This window comes from Rhamphochromis sp. 'chilingali', assembly GCF_963969265.1.
Source record: "Rhamphochromis sp. 'chilingali' genome assembly, chromosome: 16".
NCBI lineage: Eukaryota > Metazoa > Chordata > Actinopteri > Cichliformes > Cichlidae > Rhamphochromis > Rhamphochromis sp. 'chilingali'.
Window position 1 is genome coordinate 33,233,626 of NC_137943.1, and position 20,631 is coordinate 33,254,256.

Below are 20,631 nucleotides of genomic sequence, written 5' to 3' on the forward strand. Positions count from 1 at the left end.
CTACACACTGTTTATGATTTCCCTGGGCTGGTCTGTAGCTTCCTATTATCCTCTGTCATATTTACATACTGCTGCAGTGGAGGAGGCTCGTTTTAGTCCAAGCCTCAACCTCCAGGGCTGTAAAACGAAGCCAGTGCAGAAGTGGACTGCAGTTCCTCTTACGGCCACATGAGGCTGGATCCCAAAGTGAGTCGATCCCCACTGACTCCCATGTTAAAATACCCATTGTTACAGCTAAAGTAACCATATTTACAGCAGGCTACAAAATACACTGTAGCACGTGTAACTAAGTTCACCCTATATAACAACCAAACGGGGCTAGAATCTGTTTAAAACTCACTCATTTGGATTCAGGAGTTAGGAGTATCTTTCGTCACCTCCACTAACTGAAGCCACTGACTGTAGTTTCTTGGGCATTTTTAGTGCAGCTATCTGTCAAATATTACAGCGTGCTGTCTTGATCCATGCTCAATCATCCAGGTAAGGAAATCCCAAAAACATGATTGTTTTCATCTGGCTCAGGAGGTAGAGCAGGTCATCTACTGATCGGAAGGTTGGTGGTTTGATGCCTGGCTCCCCCAGTCTGGATAATAATAATAATAATAATAATACATTTTATTTAAATAGCGCCTTTCAAAGCACCCAAGGACACTGTACAACAGATAAAAACTGGAAATATACACAATGATAAAAATAGAAGATAAAAGTTAAAAACATACAGAAATTTAAGAATAGGCAATTTTAAACAGATGAGTTTTGAGGGTGGACTTAAAAAGAGAGAATGAACTAATATTTCTGAGGTCCGGGGGTAGGGAATTCCAAAGTCGAGGGGCAGAGCAGCTAAAGGCCCTCCCTCCCATTGTGATCAGACGAGCAGAGGGAACAGAGAGAGAAAGAGAAGATGAAGATCTGAGGCAGCGGGATGGGAGCTTCATCTGTAATAAGTCAGAGAGGTACGGTGGAGAGAGAGAATGAATAGCCTTGAATGTATACAGAATTATTTTAAAATGGATGCGAAATTTGACCGGGAGCCAGTGAAGTTGCTTCAGGATTGGGGAGATGTGGTGGGTAGAAGAAGTCCTAGTAATAATACGGGCAGCAGAGTTCTGGACACGTTGGAGCTTGTTGATAGATTTTTGTGTAAGGCCAAATAATAATGAGTTGCAGTAGTCAATTCTAGAGATAACAAGATTATGGATGAGAATGGCAGTGGCGTGAGGTGTGAGGAAGGGGCGGAGGCGATTAATGTTACGGAGTTGGAAATATGCTGCACGTGTAATATTATTGATATGTGAGTTAAAGGATAATGTGCTATCGAGAATGACACCCAAGCTTTTCACAGAGGGAGAGATAGGGACCAGCGAGTTATTGATGGTGAGAGAGAAATTGTTAATTCTGGATAGCAGTCGTTTAGTGCCAACCAGAAGAAGTTCCGATTTATTGCTGTTGAGTTTAAGAAAGTTGGAGGAGAACCAAGAATTAAGTTCAGCTAGACAGAGGATGAGGGAGGGTGGAGGAAGAGTAGAGTCAGGTTTGGTAGAGAGATAGAGCTGGGTGTCATCGGCGTAGCAGTGGAACTGAATATTATATGGATGACAAATATCCTTGGGCAAGATACCTGCCCGAACATAAGACAAGGAAAATGGTGGTGCAGAGGCAAGTGATGTTTTAACTGCCATAAATGTCAATATTCTTAATTTATTGTATTTATGTATTTTATTTATTTCCTTTATTTATTGTTGTTCCTTTTGGGGTAGGAACTAAGTTACATTCTGTGTTGTGCACAGGCCCCTTAAAGTGATGCAAAGGGCAGTCAAGAAAGCATGTGCAAAGAAGCTAAGTCACAAATCCATCTTTGAATGAATAATAATAATAATAATAATAATAATGGATAGGATTTATATAGCGCTTTTCTAGGCACCCAAAGCGCTTTACAATACCACTATTCATTCACTCACTCTCACATTCACACACTGGTGGAGGCAGCTACAGTTGTAGCCACAGCTGCCCTGGGGCAGACTGACAGAAGCGAGGCTGCCATATCGCGCCATCGGCCCCTCTGGCCAACACCAGTAGGCAAGTAGGGTAAAGTGTCTTGCCCAAGGACACAACGACCAGGACAGAGAGCCGAGGGATCGAACCAGCGACCTTCCGGTTACAGATGCGATTCCCAACCCCCTGAGCCACGGTCGCCCTGCCGTGGCCCCTGAAGAACCGTGGTGTTGTGTATTACCTGGAGGGAATGACAGGCGTGAATAAAAAAATGAATCTTCAGTGCCCGTTTGCGAACACCAGGATACACAAAGTCCAAGGAACTTCACAGGATGAAACAAACTTGAGTACAAGAAACTTAAGGAAGCCTAAACAGGGAACTCGACAAAGGGAAAGACAAAATAAACTACGTAGCAGGGAGTGATTACACAGTTACACACTGGTGTGAACCAGGCACTGACAAAAGAGCAAGGACACACACAGGAAGTAAAGACAAACAAGGAAAGCAGCCACAAAAATACGCTAGAACCAAATAAGAACCTGGAGCCATGACAAACATGGGCTCTTCTAATCTGGTAATTTACCTCTCCTGCGCTCTGCCTCAGGTCCATAACTCGTCCCATGTTACCTGGCAGACTCACCTGGCCTCCAGCCTCTGCTGAAACCAGACTCCAGTCTGCAATGATCAAACTCCTGTCTGTGCATCATAATAAACCTTTTTAACTAAGTTCCTATCACTGCCACTTGCAGACCTCTCCGTCATACCACATGACCTTCATCAGCAGAGTCTGCATGAGTGAAACTGACAAAGCTTATGAAATAACACAACGAGCCCTAAAATCCCATTAAACTCACCATTCAGCTGTGACTCCTCATCGCTTTCTGATCACTAAAGTACTTTTGATCTTGATGGTGTCTCCTGAACTATGGTCAGAGTTCCTTCAGCTCTACTGAACCTGGCTTCATTTATGAAGCTTGAAATGTTCTTTGAGGATTTACAGTACAATTATCTGACAAATACATGGCTTGCTTGTGTGGTTAATATACCACAACCCTGTGGAAGAAGTCTGTGGATCAGTTTTAGTGAGTGAAATTCCCGCATGTTGTTATTCTGTCACTTACCTGTCACTTGGCAGGTATTTGCAGGTGTTTGTACCTCTACAGTTTGCTAACCAAGCTAGCTATCTTTAGCTAACTACAAATTGGTATCATCAAGGCAAGTTTATTTATATAGCACAATTCAACAGCAAGGTGATTCAAAGTGCTTTACAGAGACATTAAAAACAAAAACAAATAAAAAGCATGATTTAAAATGGAAAAAAAAAGAAAGGAACAGTAGATAAAATCAGTAGTTAAAATGTAATAATCTCTGACAAAATAATAAAATGCATGAAAAGAAACAGATGGTTGTGGATCTTGTAGGCTTTAAAACGAGGAGCTCAGACACCAGTAGATGATATTGTGGTGGCTGCGTCCATCTTTTATTTACAGTCAACACTGTATATGCAAATGTGCGCATAATATGACAGCGAAAAGGTTATACTGTAACCTGTAGAGGTGCAGGTCTGTCATTGTGTGGTGATGTGGCTTAGTTTTAGCTTAAATGAAATTTCCGTCATATTTTGACACTGCTTATTATTCAGTGATTCATTTTCCTTGTAGTTATTAAGTAAACAGAATTTACTCGCTCAGATTGTGAACGAGCAGAGACGCAGTATTTAGTGTTTCCTCTGATGTTCGGCTTCATTTATATGCTGCAGCTCGTCTTCGTGAAGACGTGGGAACTGCAGATTTACATTATTAGTCTTGTTTTAATCCCTATCAGTTCTGACGCCTACTTCTGAGGACAAATAAAGGACACGTTGAACAGTGGCCGGCTCTCACTGGCACTCGATATCATTTGGTGAGATTCTGTTTGAGGAAGGATTTCAGTAATTCTCCTTTCCTGGGAAAAAAGAAGCCAGTGTAGAGACAAGGCGGGCGAGGGGAGGGTAAAAATAGACTGAATAGCAATGAGGCAACTTTTCTCCTGCCCTGAGCCATGTGTAGGGTTTGCTTCTCCTCATAAGGACCCCATGCAGCTCCTGGAGGTTTAGCGGGGAGTAATTTCACCCAATCTAATCGCGGTGCGGCGAGCTCCGGCGAGCCTGCTTCTCTCGGATAAGGAAAAGTGGGACAAGATATTCACACACAGCAGGAGACCACGGAGTCTCCAGCGTGCTCGTTTCCCTCCCCAATACTCTGACTACTTTTTGGGCATTTTCACGACGCTATGACTTAATCTGAATTAATCTCACTTTAACAAGCGTCCCCTTGGCAAGACAATGAGTAGCGATGTGTGGAGGATGACTGTCAAAACATCTCTGGGGAGTTCTTTCATAATTAATTTGAAGCTTGTGATTAACATGCGAGGGCCTCCCAGGCTCAGATTAGATTCATTCTCAAGTTATTTTATGGACGTTTTACTTCATATCAGAGCAGATTTGAATGAGCCCCAGATTAAAGATGACTAATATTATCAAGCAGGAGTTTGTGGTGCGTTTATTTGTTTGATGGTTTTCTTCCATGTTTTTTAATGGCTGCACCTTCCTTGTTCATCTCCATGCTTTAACCACTCCCTGTTTATTTTGGTAGTGTTTTGTGTGTTTTGGCTGGTTCTACTTCCTGCCTTTAACCAGTTCCCTGTATTCTGGTTGTTTGCTCCGCACTCATCGCCTCCATCTGTGTCTTACTGCTTGCACATGCATCTCTATCCTAAGCTGTTTGCTAGCTGGTGGAGGTCTCTCCTTTGAAATCTTTTGGTCGTTTTCTCCACTTTTGTTTGCCAGTTTTAGTTTTTCGGCCAAGCATGAAGTGAATTTTAGAGGAGACTAGATGCAAACATAATGGGAGGTAGGTGGGGTGCCAGAAATGAGAAGGCTTCCACCCACAAGTCAAGAGTTTGCATTCCATCAAAGCTCCACTTTCTAGTTTTACTTTGGTTTTTCATTTTTGGTTGTAGAATATTCCGAGTTTGTCCCCCAAATTCTCTAACAGCCCCTGACCGAGGGAAACTGTAGGGAAACATAGAAAAGGGGGGAAAGAGCCCAGAGTCACAAATCAGTGTGATGGTTTTTTGTCTTTTGAAAATTAATCTCTGAAATCCTGACAACCAAGGGACAAAAAGAAAACCTCAAACGGGGTTTAGTATAGACCAGTGATGGGACCTCAGAGGGTTAATGAACCATATATTTGCTATTTGTAGAGTCTTTTTATTATATTCTCTGCTTGAATATGGACCATCAGTAAAAGCATAAACATAATAAAAATGCTCCATGTAAACAGCTGACTCATAAAATTTCAGGGATTAAGTCTGATTAAATCCTGGCTGCGCTCTTACCGGCGACGCCGTCCGTGTTTTTGTAGATGTGCTTTGGAATGCAGTTTTGTTTGTTTCTCAAAAAGGCGACTTTCAATTTGCTCTTCAGAAAATGAGTTTATTAATACAAAGTCACAAAAATTAGGAGCAGCTAATCCACCGAAGGAGCGAGCCAAAGCGAGATCGCCATCAGAAGGAGAGAGTGTGTGCACGTAGCTGCAGAGCGTGACCTCTGAACCCTGACACTGCAGCCTGATCGTGCTTCGAGAGCTCCTCGTTCACAGAGCAACATTTTTAAATCGGATGCAAAGTGTTGGTGTGGCTGTAACTGATTATTCAGTGCTCATTTACAAACACTGCAGACATTTCAAATGTCAAACCTGCCTCCATGTGACTTCCTAATTTCACATTTCACGCTGATCTTGTCAAAGAGAGCCCAAATACAAACAGCGTGCCCCCAATTGAACGATTACTTTTGTATTTGTGAAGTTTTGGACGTGATAATTGTCGGTGTTTCTTCTTTTAAAGGTAATGAATTCGCTTCTTTTGAACGAAATCCCTGAAAACCATTAACTAAAGCATGTTTAATTGCTTTATGTTAATGCGCTGTCATGAAAATCAGGTGCTGATGCGAGTCTAGGCCATTTAAAGCAAAACCCTTTATTTACTTTCCCGCTGCCACATTAGAGCGTGCATACATCACCGCGCGTCCGTCAAAGTGTCACCGTTCCCTCGAAATTAAGCTGTTTGCCATTTCGCCCAGACCCGCTCATTTCAGGGTGTCGACGCCCTGACGGCTCCACAGGGTCACGCGTGACAGCTCATCAATTGCACGGGGCCATAATTTGAGGTTTCAATGATGAGATGACAGGAAGTGAGGGACGCCTCAGCCTCTGTTCATATGCGCTCCCATCAAGGGTGGATGTGTCCTTTCCCCGAGACATCAGCTGATGATGTGCCAAGGCTGCACTTCCTGCACCGGCCGAGCCCCGCGGATAGCTCCAGAGCGAAAATAGGTCCTACCTTGAATAATGGAGGGAGACATGGGAAGGTTTTTAGCTCTGCAGGAGTTTTTATTCTCATCATTCGTCTCCGCTGGAGGTTACAACCTGCCCTGAGCAGAACATCTTTCTTTCTTTCTTGTTGTATTTTGTTTAATTTGAGGTCCAACGTTTTGTCTATGATTCATAAAGGGCTGCAGACATATTTCCAATTAAGGAAGCAGTTAGTATAAACACAGCTGGTGGTTAATGTTTGCTTTTAGGCGATGGATGAGCCCGCTGTGAGCACTCCTAACATTTGTACAGTCCAAGTTGAAAAGATAAAAAGATTTGCTCTTTAAAGAAAAATTATGCAAGAGGCAGAGCTAAGTCAAACATCCAATCTAGAGGTCATAAACCGGTGATCGCAGAGCCCAGACAAGATGCAGGGAAAGGAAAAAACAGGCTGCATCCATATTTAAACAAAAAAAGACAAACTGGGAATGCGACAAACCGAGCAGCAGAATCGATGGCTGAAAAATAAGCTAAAAACTGCATGCAGTTCCTCTAACGCCCAAGTTAAAATGTACAACTTATTGCAGACATAAACATATTAACAGCCTACTATAAAAAGACAAAGAAGAAGAAGAAGAAGAAGAAGAAGAAGAAGAAGAAGAAGAAGAAGAGCCCGGGAAAGCAGAGAAAGTGGGTAAACTGCTCGAGTACAGTTTAACACAGTCTGATAACTGAGGAGCTCACAGGTGTCGTTACACAAGGACTGATGAGCTGGTTATGAACAGGTGGAGAAGAAAGAGAAGAAGCAAAACTTAGCATGATGCAAATCCCTTCAGGATAAGCTTATTGTCACGGTCTCGCTGGCAGACCGTGGGGATGTGGGGAAAGGAGGACCCAAAATGCAGGACTCTACAGTGCAACAGTGTTTATTTACAGTGGTGACAATCCGAACAACAATAAATCCCCCCGTGCGATCCCAACTCCCGTTCCGTGTCTTCTCCTTTATCCCGTGCTCCGTGCTCTGTCTCCGTTCCCTGTGTACTCTCCGTGTGCTGCCTCCTGGTCGCCACAATTCCTCCTGAGGAAACACGCATACCAAAGGCAGCCGTGAGTACAAAACCTAACAGTAGACTTGCACTAACCTTGCACAATACACTTAAGACTGACGGGAAGTCACTCAACGATCCAGCGTCGAGGAGCTCTCAGCCACACTGTTTTGAAGCTCCTCTGACGAGGCTTGATCGGCGCCAGGTGTGTGTGGATTCCTGGGTGGGACCGGTCAGCTGGCAGGGCCACACCCACCAGGCCTAAAAGTGCCTGCCACGACCGCACCCTCACATACACAAGCACACACCCCTAAACACCTGACAGTACACCAACACGGAAAAACAGGACAGCAGACACAACCATAATAACAACAACCACAATAATAATAATAATAATAATAATAATAATAATAATAATAATAATAATAATAATAATAATAATAACTACAATAGTAGTCCACACTGCTCACGGACCCCGAATCCCTGGAACTGGGTCCGTGACACTTATGTTTTGTAGATGGAGGTTTTTGATCAATATTTAAAGTTTTCAAAAGTGAAATGAAAATATGAATTTGCAAATTAACCTCCAGCTTTCAGATGTGGTGCAACAGGAAGTCTTTTGAAAAGCAACAACACTCATCTGCTGATCTGTGAAGCACATCAACTCCCACAGCTCATTTATTTATGCACAAAATTAAAATATATAAAGAGACGGAGAGATGTTTCAAAGGAGAAGCCGATGCTGGACGGTACAGTGGAGGGTGCAGGACCTTAAACCAAGAGCGTGATGGTAAAGCTCATACCGTGCTTCTACATCACCCGACATGTGAGTCTGCGGCGGCGTCTGGCTGAACAGACTGTGGTGATGATGTCATCTCGAGCTGCTCCACGGACCATGAATAATGAACAACAGCTCTGAGATCAGCCGTGGAGATTTTTTTTTTTTACTCAGATGAGTCACTAAGCTGAAAGTCCTGAATTTAAATTAAGCTCATTAAGATGACAGACATCCAACGAGAATGACTCAGCCACTAATTAATTAATTAATTTTTTATTGGAGATTACAAGAGTAAAACATCTGCTGACGCCTTTGTCAGTTCAGGTCCTGATGCTCATCTTGTTAGCTGGGATTCAGACAACATGATGTTTTACTCCGAGTTTAATGGCCACCATTTACAATCAGTCTGAAAGACACTCGGTGTCCTGGCCAGGGCGCGTCTGTGTGTTTGTGTGCAGCAGGAGCCCAGAAATATCTGCTGGAATATAAAAGACCTCCTTAAAAAGAATAAGAAAAAATGTGTTCACTGCAGTGAAGTTTTTTAAATGTAAAATGCAAAAAGATAATGATGCTGGGTACTGCATCAGATAACTCTTATCTGGCCTGCCACAAAAACCCCTCAACAAGCTTCAGTGTGTCCAGAACTCTGCTGCCCGTATTATTACTAGGACTCTACTCACCACATCACCCCTATCCTGAAGCACCTCCACTGGCTCCCAGTTCAACTCTGCATTCATTTTAAAATACTCCTCTACACATTTAAGGCTATTCATTCTCTCTCCCCACCATATCTCTCTGACTTGGTACAGATCTCCATCCCATCCCGGTGCCTCAGATTCTCCTCTTCTCTTCTTCTTTCTGTTCCTTCATTTCGTCTTATTACCATGGGGGCGGGGCTTTTAGTTGCTCTGCCCCTCGACCCCCTGACCTCAGAAACATCACTTCTTTCCCCCTTTTTAAGTCCACCCTCAAAACCCACCTGTTCAATATAGGCTACTCTGTATAACTGCTTCATGCTCTTAAACTTTGTTTTATCATTGTGTTCATTTCCTGTTTTTATGCTTCTCTTATTTGCTCTGTAAAGTGTCCTTGAGTGCTTTGAAAGGCGCTTCTAAATAAAATGTATTCTTATTATTATTATTATTACTGTGATAGCCGTGTTTGGACTTGGATAGAAAGAGGCTAGCAGGGAAAACGGTGAGCAATGAGTTCTCTGTGGGTTCACGTTTCAAGTTATTGTGATGTTTCACATTTTGCAGGACGTCAGGCATTCATCCAGCTCGTTACGTGCACCAATCAAGCCAACACGCAGGAACCACAGGCCGCATGTAAACCGTAATTCCACCCATTTCATGGACTTCACGCTGTCGATCCTCAGTATTAGCATTTTGGTGTATCCATGTATCCATCTGAGGTTATACTTGATGCTGCTTCAATAGCACGACTGAGATGATTTCCAAACTCAGACATTAGTAGAATATATTCAAATCCAGGTGTTTGTAAATGAAGCAAAAGTGATGAATCAAGACACAAATACTCACATTTAAAGAAAAAAAAACAATGCAAGAAAGGACAGATGGTGTGTGTGTGTGTGTGTGTGTGTGTGTGTGTGTGTGTGTGTGTGTGTGTGTGTGTGTGTGTGTGTGTGTGTGTGTGTGTTGACTCAGCAGGGACAATATTAAGAAACTTTAATGTGCAGGACACTAAATATTTGATGTTTGGCACGGAGGTTTTCTTTGCTCTGTAGCCTGGATCCTCGCATGAAAAGGTAAGAAGCAGTTACACAAAGGCAGAAAAGAACAGTTTTACCTTTCCTCACCTTGAGGAAAGTTTGAGTCCGCGCATGAATCATACATAAAAAATGAGCTTTTATTATAAGACATCAGAAGAAGCCGGGATTTCAGAGTTCTGGCTGATCGCACGCGTTTATCTCCACCTCATCCTCATTAAAAAAATGATTTGTGCTGAATATTTAACTGCCATTCGTCACAGGCCTTTTCTCTACATAGTACAAAGTTTTATAAGTCATCTGTATGACGGTCAGAGGGATTTGAACCTCTAACCCTGCTGCTGTAATGCCTCTCCCACCTCTATGGGCCTGAACATTTTCCCTTTACCTGCAGAAACATTTCCTCTTTTCTCTTTTCAGACTCCAGCCGCCCGCTGTGAAGGTCATTTACCACCTCATTTGTCAAACCACTGCAGTAACCGCACGCCAGCGTGTACAATTTCCTTCCCGCATTATGATTTATTCCACATTATTTATTTGTGTTTGGTCAAACTGTGTTGCTGTTTGAGTAGCATGACTAATAACCTTATTAATTCCTCTGGCAGGCTGATTTCTGGTCCATTTCACCCACAGAGGACAAGGTCTCAGAGGACCTCTTCACCACAAGTTCTGAACCTGTTTTAACAAGTTTCAGGGTAGAAAAATAAGAGTTACTTACCGACGAGGGGCAGAACATAAAGACGTGTTTCGGTTTTCCCTCTGTCAGTCTGTTGACACCGCTGACGAACGAATCCTTCACCGGGAACATTTTTAAAGTGTCCAGGTGGTGAGTCCTGGTGCCACTTGAATATAAATGAAGGACATAAGCAGACTGCTACATAAAAAACTACTTTTCTACTCTCAGCACTCACAGTGCTTTCCTACTACAAGCCTCATTAACCCTTTAAAGACAAGTGAGATTTTGCGACTTCTTTGTCATCAGTGTGATTTCTTTTCTCCCCAAAAAGAAAAACAAAATTGCAAAAAATGCCTGATGTAACAATGTGATACAAATTTAAGCATCCAGGAATCGAACCACTGAACCTTCGATTCACAGATGACCTGTTCTACCTCACGTTGGTCTCTGTAGCTATTTTAAGTGTTCATAAAAACTGTATATAGAGAAAATTCTAGCATTACTTGTATGTTACTTGGTGTTATTAATAAACAGGCTGTAGGTGATTTGCAGGAATACGCTGAATAGACAGAGGTTATAATATGTCATCTCATTGTTTTGTGTCCTGTTTATTGCTGGGACCGAAGACAGACGCGCCTTCTGGCCTTAACAACTTCAGACCAGTTGGCTTAACCTTGCATATCATGAAGGGACTGGAGAGACTGGTCTCACCAGGCTTAGCTGAGATGCTCTTGCCCCTCTTCAGTTTGTTTAACAGGTTCATGTAGAGGTTGGTGATGTCACTATTTACCTGCTGCAGCGTGCTGGCTCTCACTTCGATCATATCGGTGGCTTTGTCATGCTCAGGATTTAATTTTTCCAGTACCTGTCTTATCATCCAACCATTGCTGCAGAGACAGAAGCTGTTCAGGGTGAGTGTCACCACCTAAAGCCCCAAAAATGCCTTCAAAAGTTATTCCACTAATAGTATTTATGTACTTGTGCACAGTTTTCAACATTGCTGGCAGGAAGGATTTTCACCTTGACTCAGTTTCTCTCACTCCTTCATGATGGTGACTACATGATACTATCATTTGCTAAATTCCTGGTTCTTGTAGGTAAAGACCAATCATCCTCCTCCTCTCTGACAGTGCTGTATAATTATAACCCCGGAGACTGAACACGAGTGCAAATATTTACATTTTGATAGGAAAAGTCCAAAGATTAAAAACTTAAAGACGTTGGAAGACGTGCATGTCTTTAATTTATTTCCAGAGTCCCCTGCATCCCTCCAATGACTGTCAGTCAGAGTTGGGTTACTAATCAGGTAGTTTGTGTCGTCTAAAACGACCGACACCTCAAAGAAGGTGGTTTACAGTATTTTCACTGCACTGGCTTTGGAAGGACTGGTGTGCAGCGCTACAGTTCTGTTTGCAGTGTGCGTCAGACTAGAAAATGTGTAGCTTTTGCCTCGTGTCAAGCTGGCACTCTGCCTGCACAGCACAAAATGAAGAACATCAGCACAAGGCTCTGTAGCAGTTTTAATTGTTTACCATCTCTGTGGTAAACAATTCGAAACTTTAGGTGAAATTCATGGCACTGCTTATGGTCTAAAATTTAAGTATATGGGTCCTAAGTGCTGTAGTCGGTATAAGTTGCACAAAAGATCCTAATAATTCACATCCAGACACATTGTTGCTTTATGATTCATTATTAAGACTTATTTTCCTGTCAGTAAATGTCACTTCTTGCTTTTCCAAACCTCTTCAGCTCAATCGCTCTAATTCATGTCTGATTGTGATGGCCATCTGCCAACAGTTAATGCAGCGCTGAAGAAGGGAGCAGGTGGAAACAGAGTGCTAAAGCTCGGTCGCCCTTCTAGTTAAACAAAGGTTAATAATTAGACAGAAATGCTCTTCTCTGCACTCTCCATCACTGCTGTGGACTCAACAGGGTTCAAAACTGGAGCTCTGCAAAAGATAAAAACTGTCCAAAAAACAGACTTTTATTAAGCCAAATAATAATAAGACGGCTGGACACTCAGTCTGGCAGAGACTCCTCATTCCCCACTGGATTACCGCTCATCAGTGGATGGAACTAAAGGAAGCAGAAAAAGAATAGAGGTCTTGTTTTTCGTCTCTGTGCAGCACTGATGGAGTTTGAATCTGGGCCAAACATGATCCAGGGATAAGACTCCTTGTTATCCTCACAGGGAAACTTGGGTTTGTAGGAAAAGTTGAAAGTAGTAAGCAGCTGCGGATGTCACATCCAGGCAGACTTCAGCTGATTGGATCAGACAGACAATCAGCAGAAATGATGCAGTGCAAGGAACCTGAATTTAATTCATCTTTGTAATGATGTTAGCTCTTTCCAGAGCTCTGAAACAAGCATGCTAATCATAGAGTCGGTGGGTTGGACTACAAGCTGCTGACGTTACGGAGCGCTGTCACAGTCACACATGTGGACAGTTTAGATACAGTCAGCTGTTTAGCCAGTGCAAAAATGAGGTTTCAGAACTACTAGATATGAGATATTACAAACCTGTGTCCAAAAAGATTGTGTAAAATGCCCAAATAAAGTTATTTGTCATCTGTATGTTTATATCATCACAGACAGGATGAAAGGTGGAGTAGTTTCCATGATATCATCCACTGGTTTCTGAAGTCTCGCTCTGAAGCCTCAAGATTTACACCATTGGCGTGTCGGGGATTTGAAAGTGGGGCAGATCTGACAGTGAAACGGCACACGCAGTGAGCATGTCCTGGATAATTCTGCTGCCTTTCACATAGAATAAGTAAACTGTATGGACTTAATGCTTATTCAGTATGACCTGAAATGAGTGCCCGAGTCCATAAAGTCAACAAGGAACTACTTAAAGAGGTCAGAGCAAAGGGTTGTTTTCCCATAGACTTCAGTAAAACTGAAACTCTTTCTGTGACCACATGTATCGCCCCCCCGGTGGCCTTTAAAAAGAAGCCACTTGAGGTTGGCTTCACTTTTCTGACCTGGAAGCTCTGCTCAGTTTCGATGCTGTGTTGTTTCAATGTTTCCAACTCTTTGAAGTTGGATTTTAGCTGCTTGGCTGCCCCTTTTTGAACTTTTTAAAAGTTTTGTACCAGAAAGTTGGGATGTGAGTGATTAACTGTAGATTCGGTTTAGTCAGTGGGATGAGCAATGCTCTCAGAGCCAGAGAGAGAGAGTTCGACATGCTTCTGTGATATATGGCTGTTTTAAAAAAAATCTTTTTAGACATTTTTACTTTTTTCCTTGATAAATAATATTTTGTTTATTTCATTTTGTTCTGATTAAGTTTAAATTTGGACTGCGCCTGCAAAGCCTCCAAGCAATCCATCACAATTCGGACTGGACAAGTGGTTAAGAGGATGGATGGATGGATGGATGGATGGATGGATGGATGGATGGATGAATGGACAGACGGACGGATGGATGATGGATGGATGGATAGACGGATGATGGATGAATGGATGGATGGATGGATGGATGGATGGACGAACAGATGGACGGACAGACGGACGGATGATGAATGGATGGACAGACGGGCGGATGATGAATGGATGGACAGACGGGCGGATGATGGATGAATGGATGGATGGATGGATGGATGGACGGACGGACGGATGATGGATGGATGGATGGATGATGGATGGATGGATGGACGAACAGATGGATGGACAGATGGGCGGATGATGGATGGATGGATGGATGGACAGACGGATGAACTGCCAGGCATGTATTTGAGTACCAGTAAAAGACTATTTTTGCAGTTATTTGAATGATGTATATGTAAAATCCTGAACTGAACCAAATATATAATGAATGGGCCCTTACTGTCAAAAATTTTGTTCATGTCAATTTAAATTTTATTTATATAGTGATAATCACAACAGCAGTTGCTTCAAGGCTCTTTGTATTATTGTATTGTCTTGACTTCATAATATAAAGAAAGTAGAGAATAATAATAATGGATAGGATTTATATAGTGCTTTTCAAGGCAACCAAAGCGCTTTACAATGCCACTAAACCAGACACTAAACCAAGGCACAATGTACATTTCAATTCCTTTAATTTTAAATATGTTTATATTGTCTATCCTGTAAAATAGTCAGATATCTATTCATATTAATGTACAGAATTCACCTGCTTGCTGCTACTAATGCACATTCACCCAGTGTATATACTATATGTGTATATATATATATATATATATATATATATATATATATATATATATAATGTTCTTCCTCTACACCCCCCCCCCCCAATTTTTGCACATGTCGAGGAGCGTGTCAGGCTACATTTCACTGTGTGTTATACTTGTATAACTATGCATGTGACAAATAATAAAGAACCTATTCATTCACTCTCACATTCACACACTGGTGGAGGCAGCTACAGTTGTAGCCACAGCTGCCCTGGGGCAGACTGACAGAAGCGAGGCTGCCATATCGCACCATCGGCCCCTTTGGCCAACACCAGTAGGGTAAGGTGTCTTGCCCAAGGACACAACGACCAGGACAGAAAGCCCAGGGATCGAACCAGCGACCTTCCGGTTACAGATGCGCTTCCCAACCCCCTGAGCCACGGTCGCCCCAGAAAGCCTCAAGAATCAAATTGCCCTACTGAGCAAGTGCTTTGTCAACTGTGGGAAAGAAAAACTCTCTTTTAAAAGAAAGAAACCTCCAGCATAATCATGTGAAGACATCTGCTACAACCGATTGGGGTGATGGGAGGAAAACAGGACGGAGACATGCTGTGGAAAGCCTTTAAATCAATACCACTGGAAAAAGTGTTTTCTTAGGTAGGTGCATAATATATTTGAGTATAAAGAAAATTTTCTAACACAAGGCTTAAAATGTGTGGATTCCTGGGCATCGCCCTGATCCCAGCTCTGGACTGTTTTCTTGCGTGCGGGATGCAGAATCCTTGAATGTGGAGCAGATATTCACACAGCTCCAGCTTATCTGGCAGATCAGAGGGAGGCTGGGGACTGAGAGAGACTGCAGAAGTGTTGTCATCTCACGTACATACTCACTCCATGCCTCCTCCTCCTCCTGCAACACTTACCTGCACTTCATATACCACCACCAATGTGCTGCACCGCCATCAGCATGCCGGCGGTGTTGTACAAGAGCTACAGTGCGTGCTTGAGTGTGTGCACGTGCTCACGGGCATGCATACATGCCAGTGGCTGCATATGTATATGACTTCATTGGACGTGTGCTCACAGATATCTGAGGATTTAAACTAGAGATGGACCGATCCGATATTACGTATCGGTCCGATACTGACCTAAATTACTGGATCGGATATCGGAGAAATATAAAAAATGTAATCCGATCCATTAAATATCACGAAAGCACCTCACAAAACTTGCAACACGCCGTAACTCACCTCAGAACGTTAGCACGTCGGAGCAGTATGCATCACGTGATAGAGCGGCTGTGGCATGCGGGACCTGTCGGTGGTCTGGATAGCATTTGGAGCTTCGCTAGCAACCCGGCATTTCATCTCCGACAAAGTTATCCCCGAGAGAAGTAAAGCAAGTGTGTAAGTCCATCTCTGAATGTAAAGCATTCCTGCGTTAAGCTTAACAAGCGATATATGGAGCGACTGCCTCTTCTTGCTGCTACTTCAATCATGAAACTGCTTAACGATCAGCTGATCGGCTTTTCTGTCGCGAGTCCGTCTCTCTAGTTTGTTTTTGGCCCACTTTGCACCAGAAAGAGGAAACCAGCGGCTGAACAACAGCAGCACGTTTAAGCTTGATCAGCTATTGTTAGAATGTATTTAATATTACTTTCTACTCCAGGATCTTTTTCTACGTAGCTGACGCTGGTAACTGTGCAGGGGCGGATCTAGCAAAGTTTAGCCAGGGGGGCCGATAGGGCATGAACAGGGAAAAGGGGGCACAAAGACATACTTTTCTTTCTTATTCTCATTTAAAATGTCTAGCTTTTAATAAATAATTATCTGACACCCAAAGTTTTAATTTGATGTAAAATGAATATAAGTCAATTACTGTATATAGTGACTATTAAGTCTAATATATATACCCTAGTAAGCTATAGTACTTTTTACTTTGGGAAGGTACCATCTATGCAGTCTGCAATTTTGTTGAAGAAAGATGTTGAATCTATTTAATATTTCTTGAAAAATAATTGATTTCTGTGCATTTTTTTTCACACTGCATCAAATTAAGGTTGATTACGTCGATTAAGCATCATGAGGTGGAGCGTGAGGGGTGGTTCCCTATTTTTTATTTTTTTATTTTTGTTGTTGCTGGGAGTTGGAACCCTATTAGTTAGGTTGCTTAATATTTATGCTAAGTACTCTTTAAAATACCAGAATAGGGAGGATGGTGTAGGTCTAAGTTTATTAGATTGATCAGTATTGCTGAACTATGAAATATTTTTTTTTGCATACAGGTATAACAGAATAGCTTTAGTGTAGTTGTTGTTTTAAACTTGAGTATGAACCTATACAAAATGCAGCAAGATATTTAAAAAACAGTTTTGTTGATTAAAACACACTATATCGGATTCATATCGGTATCGGCAGATATCCAAATTTATGATATCGGTATCGGTATCGGACATAAAAAAGTGGTATCGTGCCATCTCTAATTTAAACACATACTGAAGTTACACATGAGCCCCCCCGGCAGCAGTGAGGAATATATTTGCTTACAAAGAGCAAAGAACAGCCACAGCATGATGTGAAGGAATGCGCCAATAAGAATTGTGCACGTTGAGAAAATGATTGTACATCTTTTTGTGTTGCGGTTAAAAAAAAGAACCTAATGCATGAACTGCACTTTCTCACATGGCTGCTTTCAGTTCATCCTTATATAAAACCTGTTTGCAATGCTGTTCAGTTCATTACTTCCATAATTTTCTTACCTCAGCTTTTTCTCCTGCTTCCCTTCCTTAAGAACGGCTTCTTGACTGCCATCCTTCCACTGAGACCATATCTGATGAGGCTTCAGTGAACAGTAGGCTCTGTGTCAGCTCTTTTTTTCCTATTTCATAAGAACATGACTTTCAGACACTGTTCACCTGCTGTGTTTTTTAGGCCTGCCAGTTTCCTGTCCAGTTATGTCAGTGTGTTGAGGTGAACCATGATTTAAAAAGCAGCCAGTGTCCAACAAAAACCCTGAAAGACCTTCAGAAAGCCTGAAGAACTGTTGCTCAAGCTCACTTTAAAAATTAAAAGTCTGGCTCAGTGGACACAAAATATAAAGAAACTGGAGTTGGCTCAAGATTTGTGTCGTTATCGTTCTTATATTATGACCTAAAAAGGTGAAATTAATTAAATATTTAGAGTGCATCCTGGTCCAGTGACATAAATTGGTGGCATTTAAAAGTTGAGCTGATTATACACAGTTTGAAAATAAGGAGTCTTCACCAATTCCAGGATCATGAGGAGAAAGGAGTGGGAACAGTCTCATGGATGACGACAACCTCCAAAACTTCTCAGCACTTCTCTCCCAATGAATTTGATGCTTTCAGTATAATACAGACAGCAGCTGTGCAACGCGCTGCCTGCAATCTCCTTCCACAAGGGCTTAAAACACCCTTCGTTAATAAAATCCTATTATGGAAAATAACAGATGCTCTATTGTTAAGCAGTAAACCATCCACTACGACCTTGACCAAGGAAGAAGTGAGACTTACATGTAGCTCAGCATTGTGCTATTACTGAGTGTGTGTGTGTGATCTGGAGATTACACTGACTCGGGTTAAAAAGAGTGTGAACTCATGTTAGTGATAGATGATTTATCACAAAATGATAGACTGATACATAAACCTAAAACAGCCAATGAAACACTCTGCCTCCTGGGTAGCACACCTTTATCTTAGCACTTCACCTACAGGTTTATGGATGCAGCTTGCTAAGGCTTCAGTCACACAGGCCTAGAGACCAGTTAGCATCCATCCAGAAACCACTCCTCGCTGAAGAAAAATCTGAACTCGCCGAGCAGTTGTAAGTTCTGCTGCTCGTGTTAAACTGGTCACACTAAAAAATCGCCTTGCAGCTGTTTTGGTCGTGAGCAGTTTTCTGCAGATCGCCATCAATTCGCACATTTGGGGCAAACATGTCTGCAAACACTTCGAATTACTTGGCAAGTCGTAGTAAAACTTGAAAAAGTGAGACATAGTTGGAAAACAGAGGGTGGCTGCCTTCAAAGTAAAGGTTCTGTCTGCTGAAACAGTTGGTTACAGCACTAAAGCACAACTTTTATTCTGAAGGTGGATATTCTCCATTTTTGGTTTGCATCGCTCTTTTTTAAGTTTCTCTACAGCTCAGGCAGCTCAGAGCTAAAATCAGTCAACATGCATTGGCGTGAGTTTTTATGCAGGTATGGTCGTGACTAAAACACTCCTATTTGATTTTTCCCTGAGACCATGTGCTGGGCTACTTCTGCCCTGCCGCTGGTGTGTTTAAAGAGTTTTTACCAAATGATTTTGAAGCGCAGGACCTTGTAGAGCTGTGCTGTGATTGGCTGATTACACTGACTCCTGCTGAGTCAAAGTTTTCCACATCAACTGCAGCCAAAGTGCAATTAGATTTAAGTAAAGTGGACAAACCAAATCAAATTTCAGGAAAGCTTTTAATAAACATCTTGGCTCACAGATGAATGAACATACAGGAAAAGTTGACTTTGATGCACTCTCTGGAGACGTGAAGCCACTCTGTTATGAATAATTCATTCAGTGTTGCAGTCGCAGTTTGTGACAATATGAAAAATCAGAAAAAAAAATACTAATTCTCTCTTTCAAAACCTCGCACAGTCACATCAGTCCAAGGCCAAGCTGACAGAGTGGCATTAAGCCTATAAATACATACATGATACATTAATTTCAATCACATTCCACTTAAGCACACTCTGTCTTCCTCCATCAGAACCTCTATCCGGTTGTTCAGTCTGACGTCACTAGCCGTGTCTGGGTCTAAACTCCGCTGCAGGTCCATATATCAAACGATCACTATGGCATTACTGAGAGTTGAAAAACTGTCTAAAGTCTTTCATCTTTAATAAAATGATCAGCGTTCTGCTCTACCAGGTGTAACAATTGAGTTTAACATCCAGGCATCCATGAAAAGGGAATTTATGACATTTAACGGAGTTAGAAGTTAGCAGGGAGTTAGCTCGCTAGCTTCTATCTAAATACAATATAGCATGTCCTGACTGCGGGGTTTTGGAAACAAATTCAAACGTACAGCTCTGTTATCACTTCCAGCATAAATGAAGACAGAAAACTAAACAGCAGTGACGTTTGTAGGGTTACTGAAGTTGGGCTAGCTGGTATATAATGATGTGCTACGTGACCGCTAGCGACACAGCTATGCTAGCATAATATAAACAAGCTAACTTTTTTTCCACTCGATAAAAGTTAACGTGAGTGTTCTCGGTGGTCAGGAACAAATGTAATCGCATGGCAGGATGCTGTAAAAGGACCAAACTTCAGCCAGGAGAACAACTGAGATAATCCATCCACAATACGAGGTTAGTCATTCATATACTGCTGCATGGGCTGGGCTGTAGTTACATCCTAAGGTTTTAAAAACTGAGCTTAAATAAACGATTAGTGGTAATAAAAGCCGAGGGAGGTCAACAGGGATCACTGACTGTTTTAGGAGCTTTTTGAGATCAAATAGAAGAAAATACATAACATTAAACATGTTAACAACACAAAAGCCATATTAAACGCAGACTACTTTAGGCCCGGAAGTAGGATTCGTCGCGTCATCACTGAACAACCGGATTCAGAAAGCCTCAGATCAAACTCATCCTGACAGCCAGCGCACCTCACAGACCTGGTGAGGAGCAGATAAAGCATAAAATCAATGAATCAGGAAATAAAACAGGAACAAGAAAGAGAAGAACACCATGAACACCTGAGCAGACCACTCCTCCAGGAACAGACACCAGTGACCACACAGGAAGTGACTGGGAGCAAAGCAGAAACCAGACACCAGAAAGAGTCAGTGGCATCAGATTCAATCACTGAAATGAGTACCAATGAAAACGATTGGATACACTGACTGGATATTA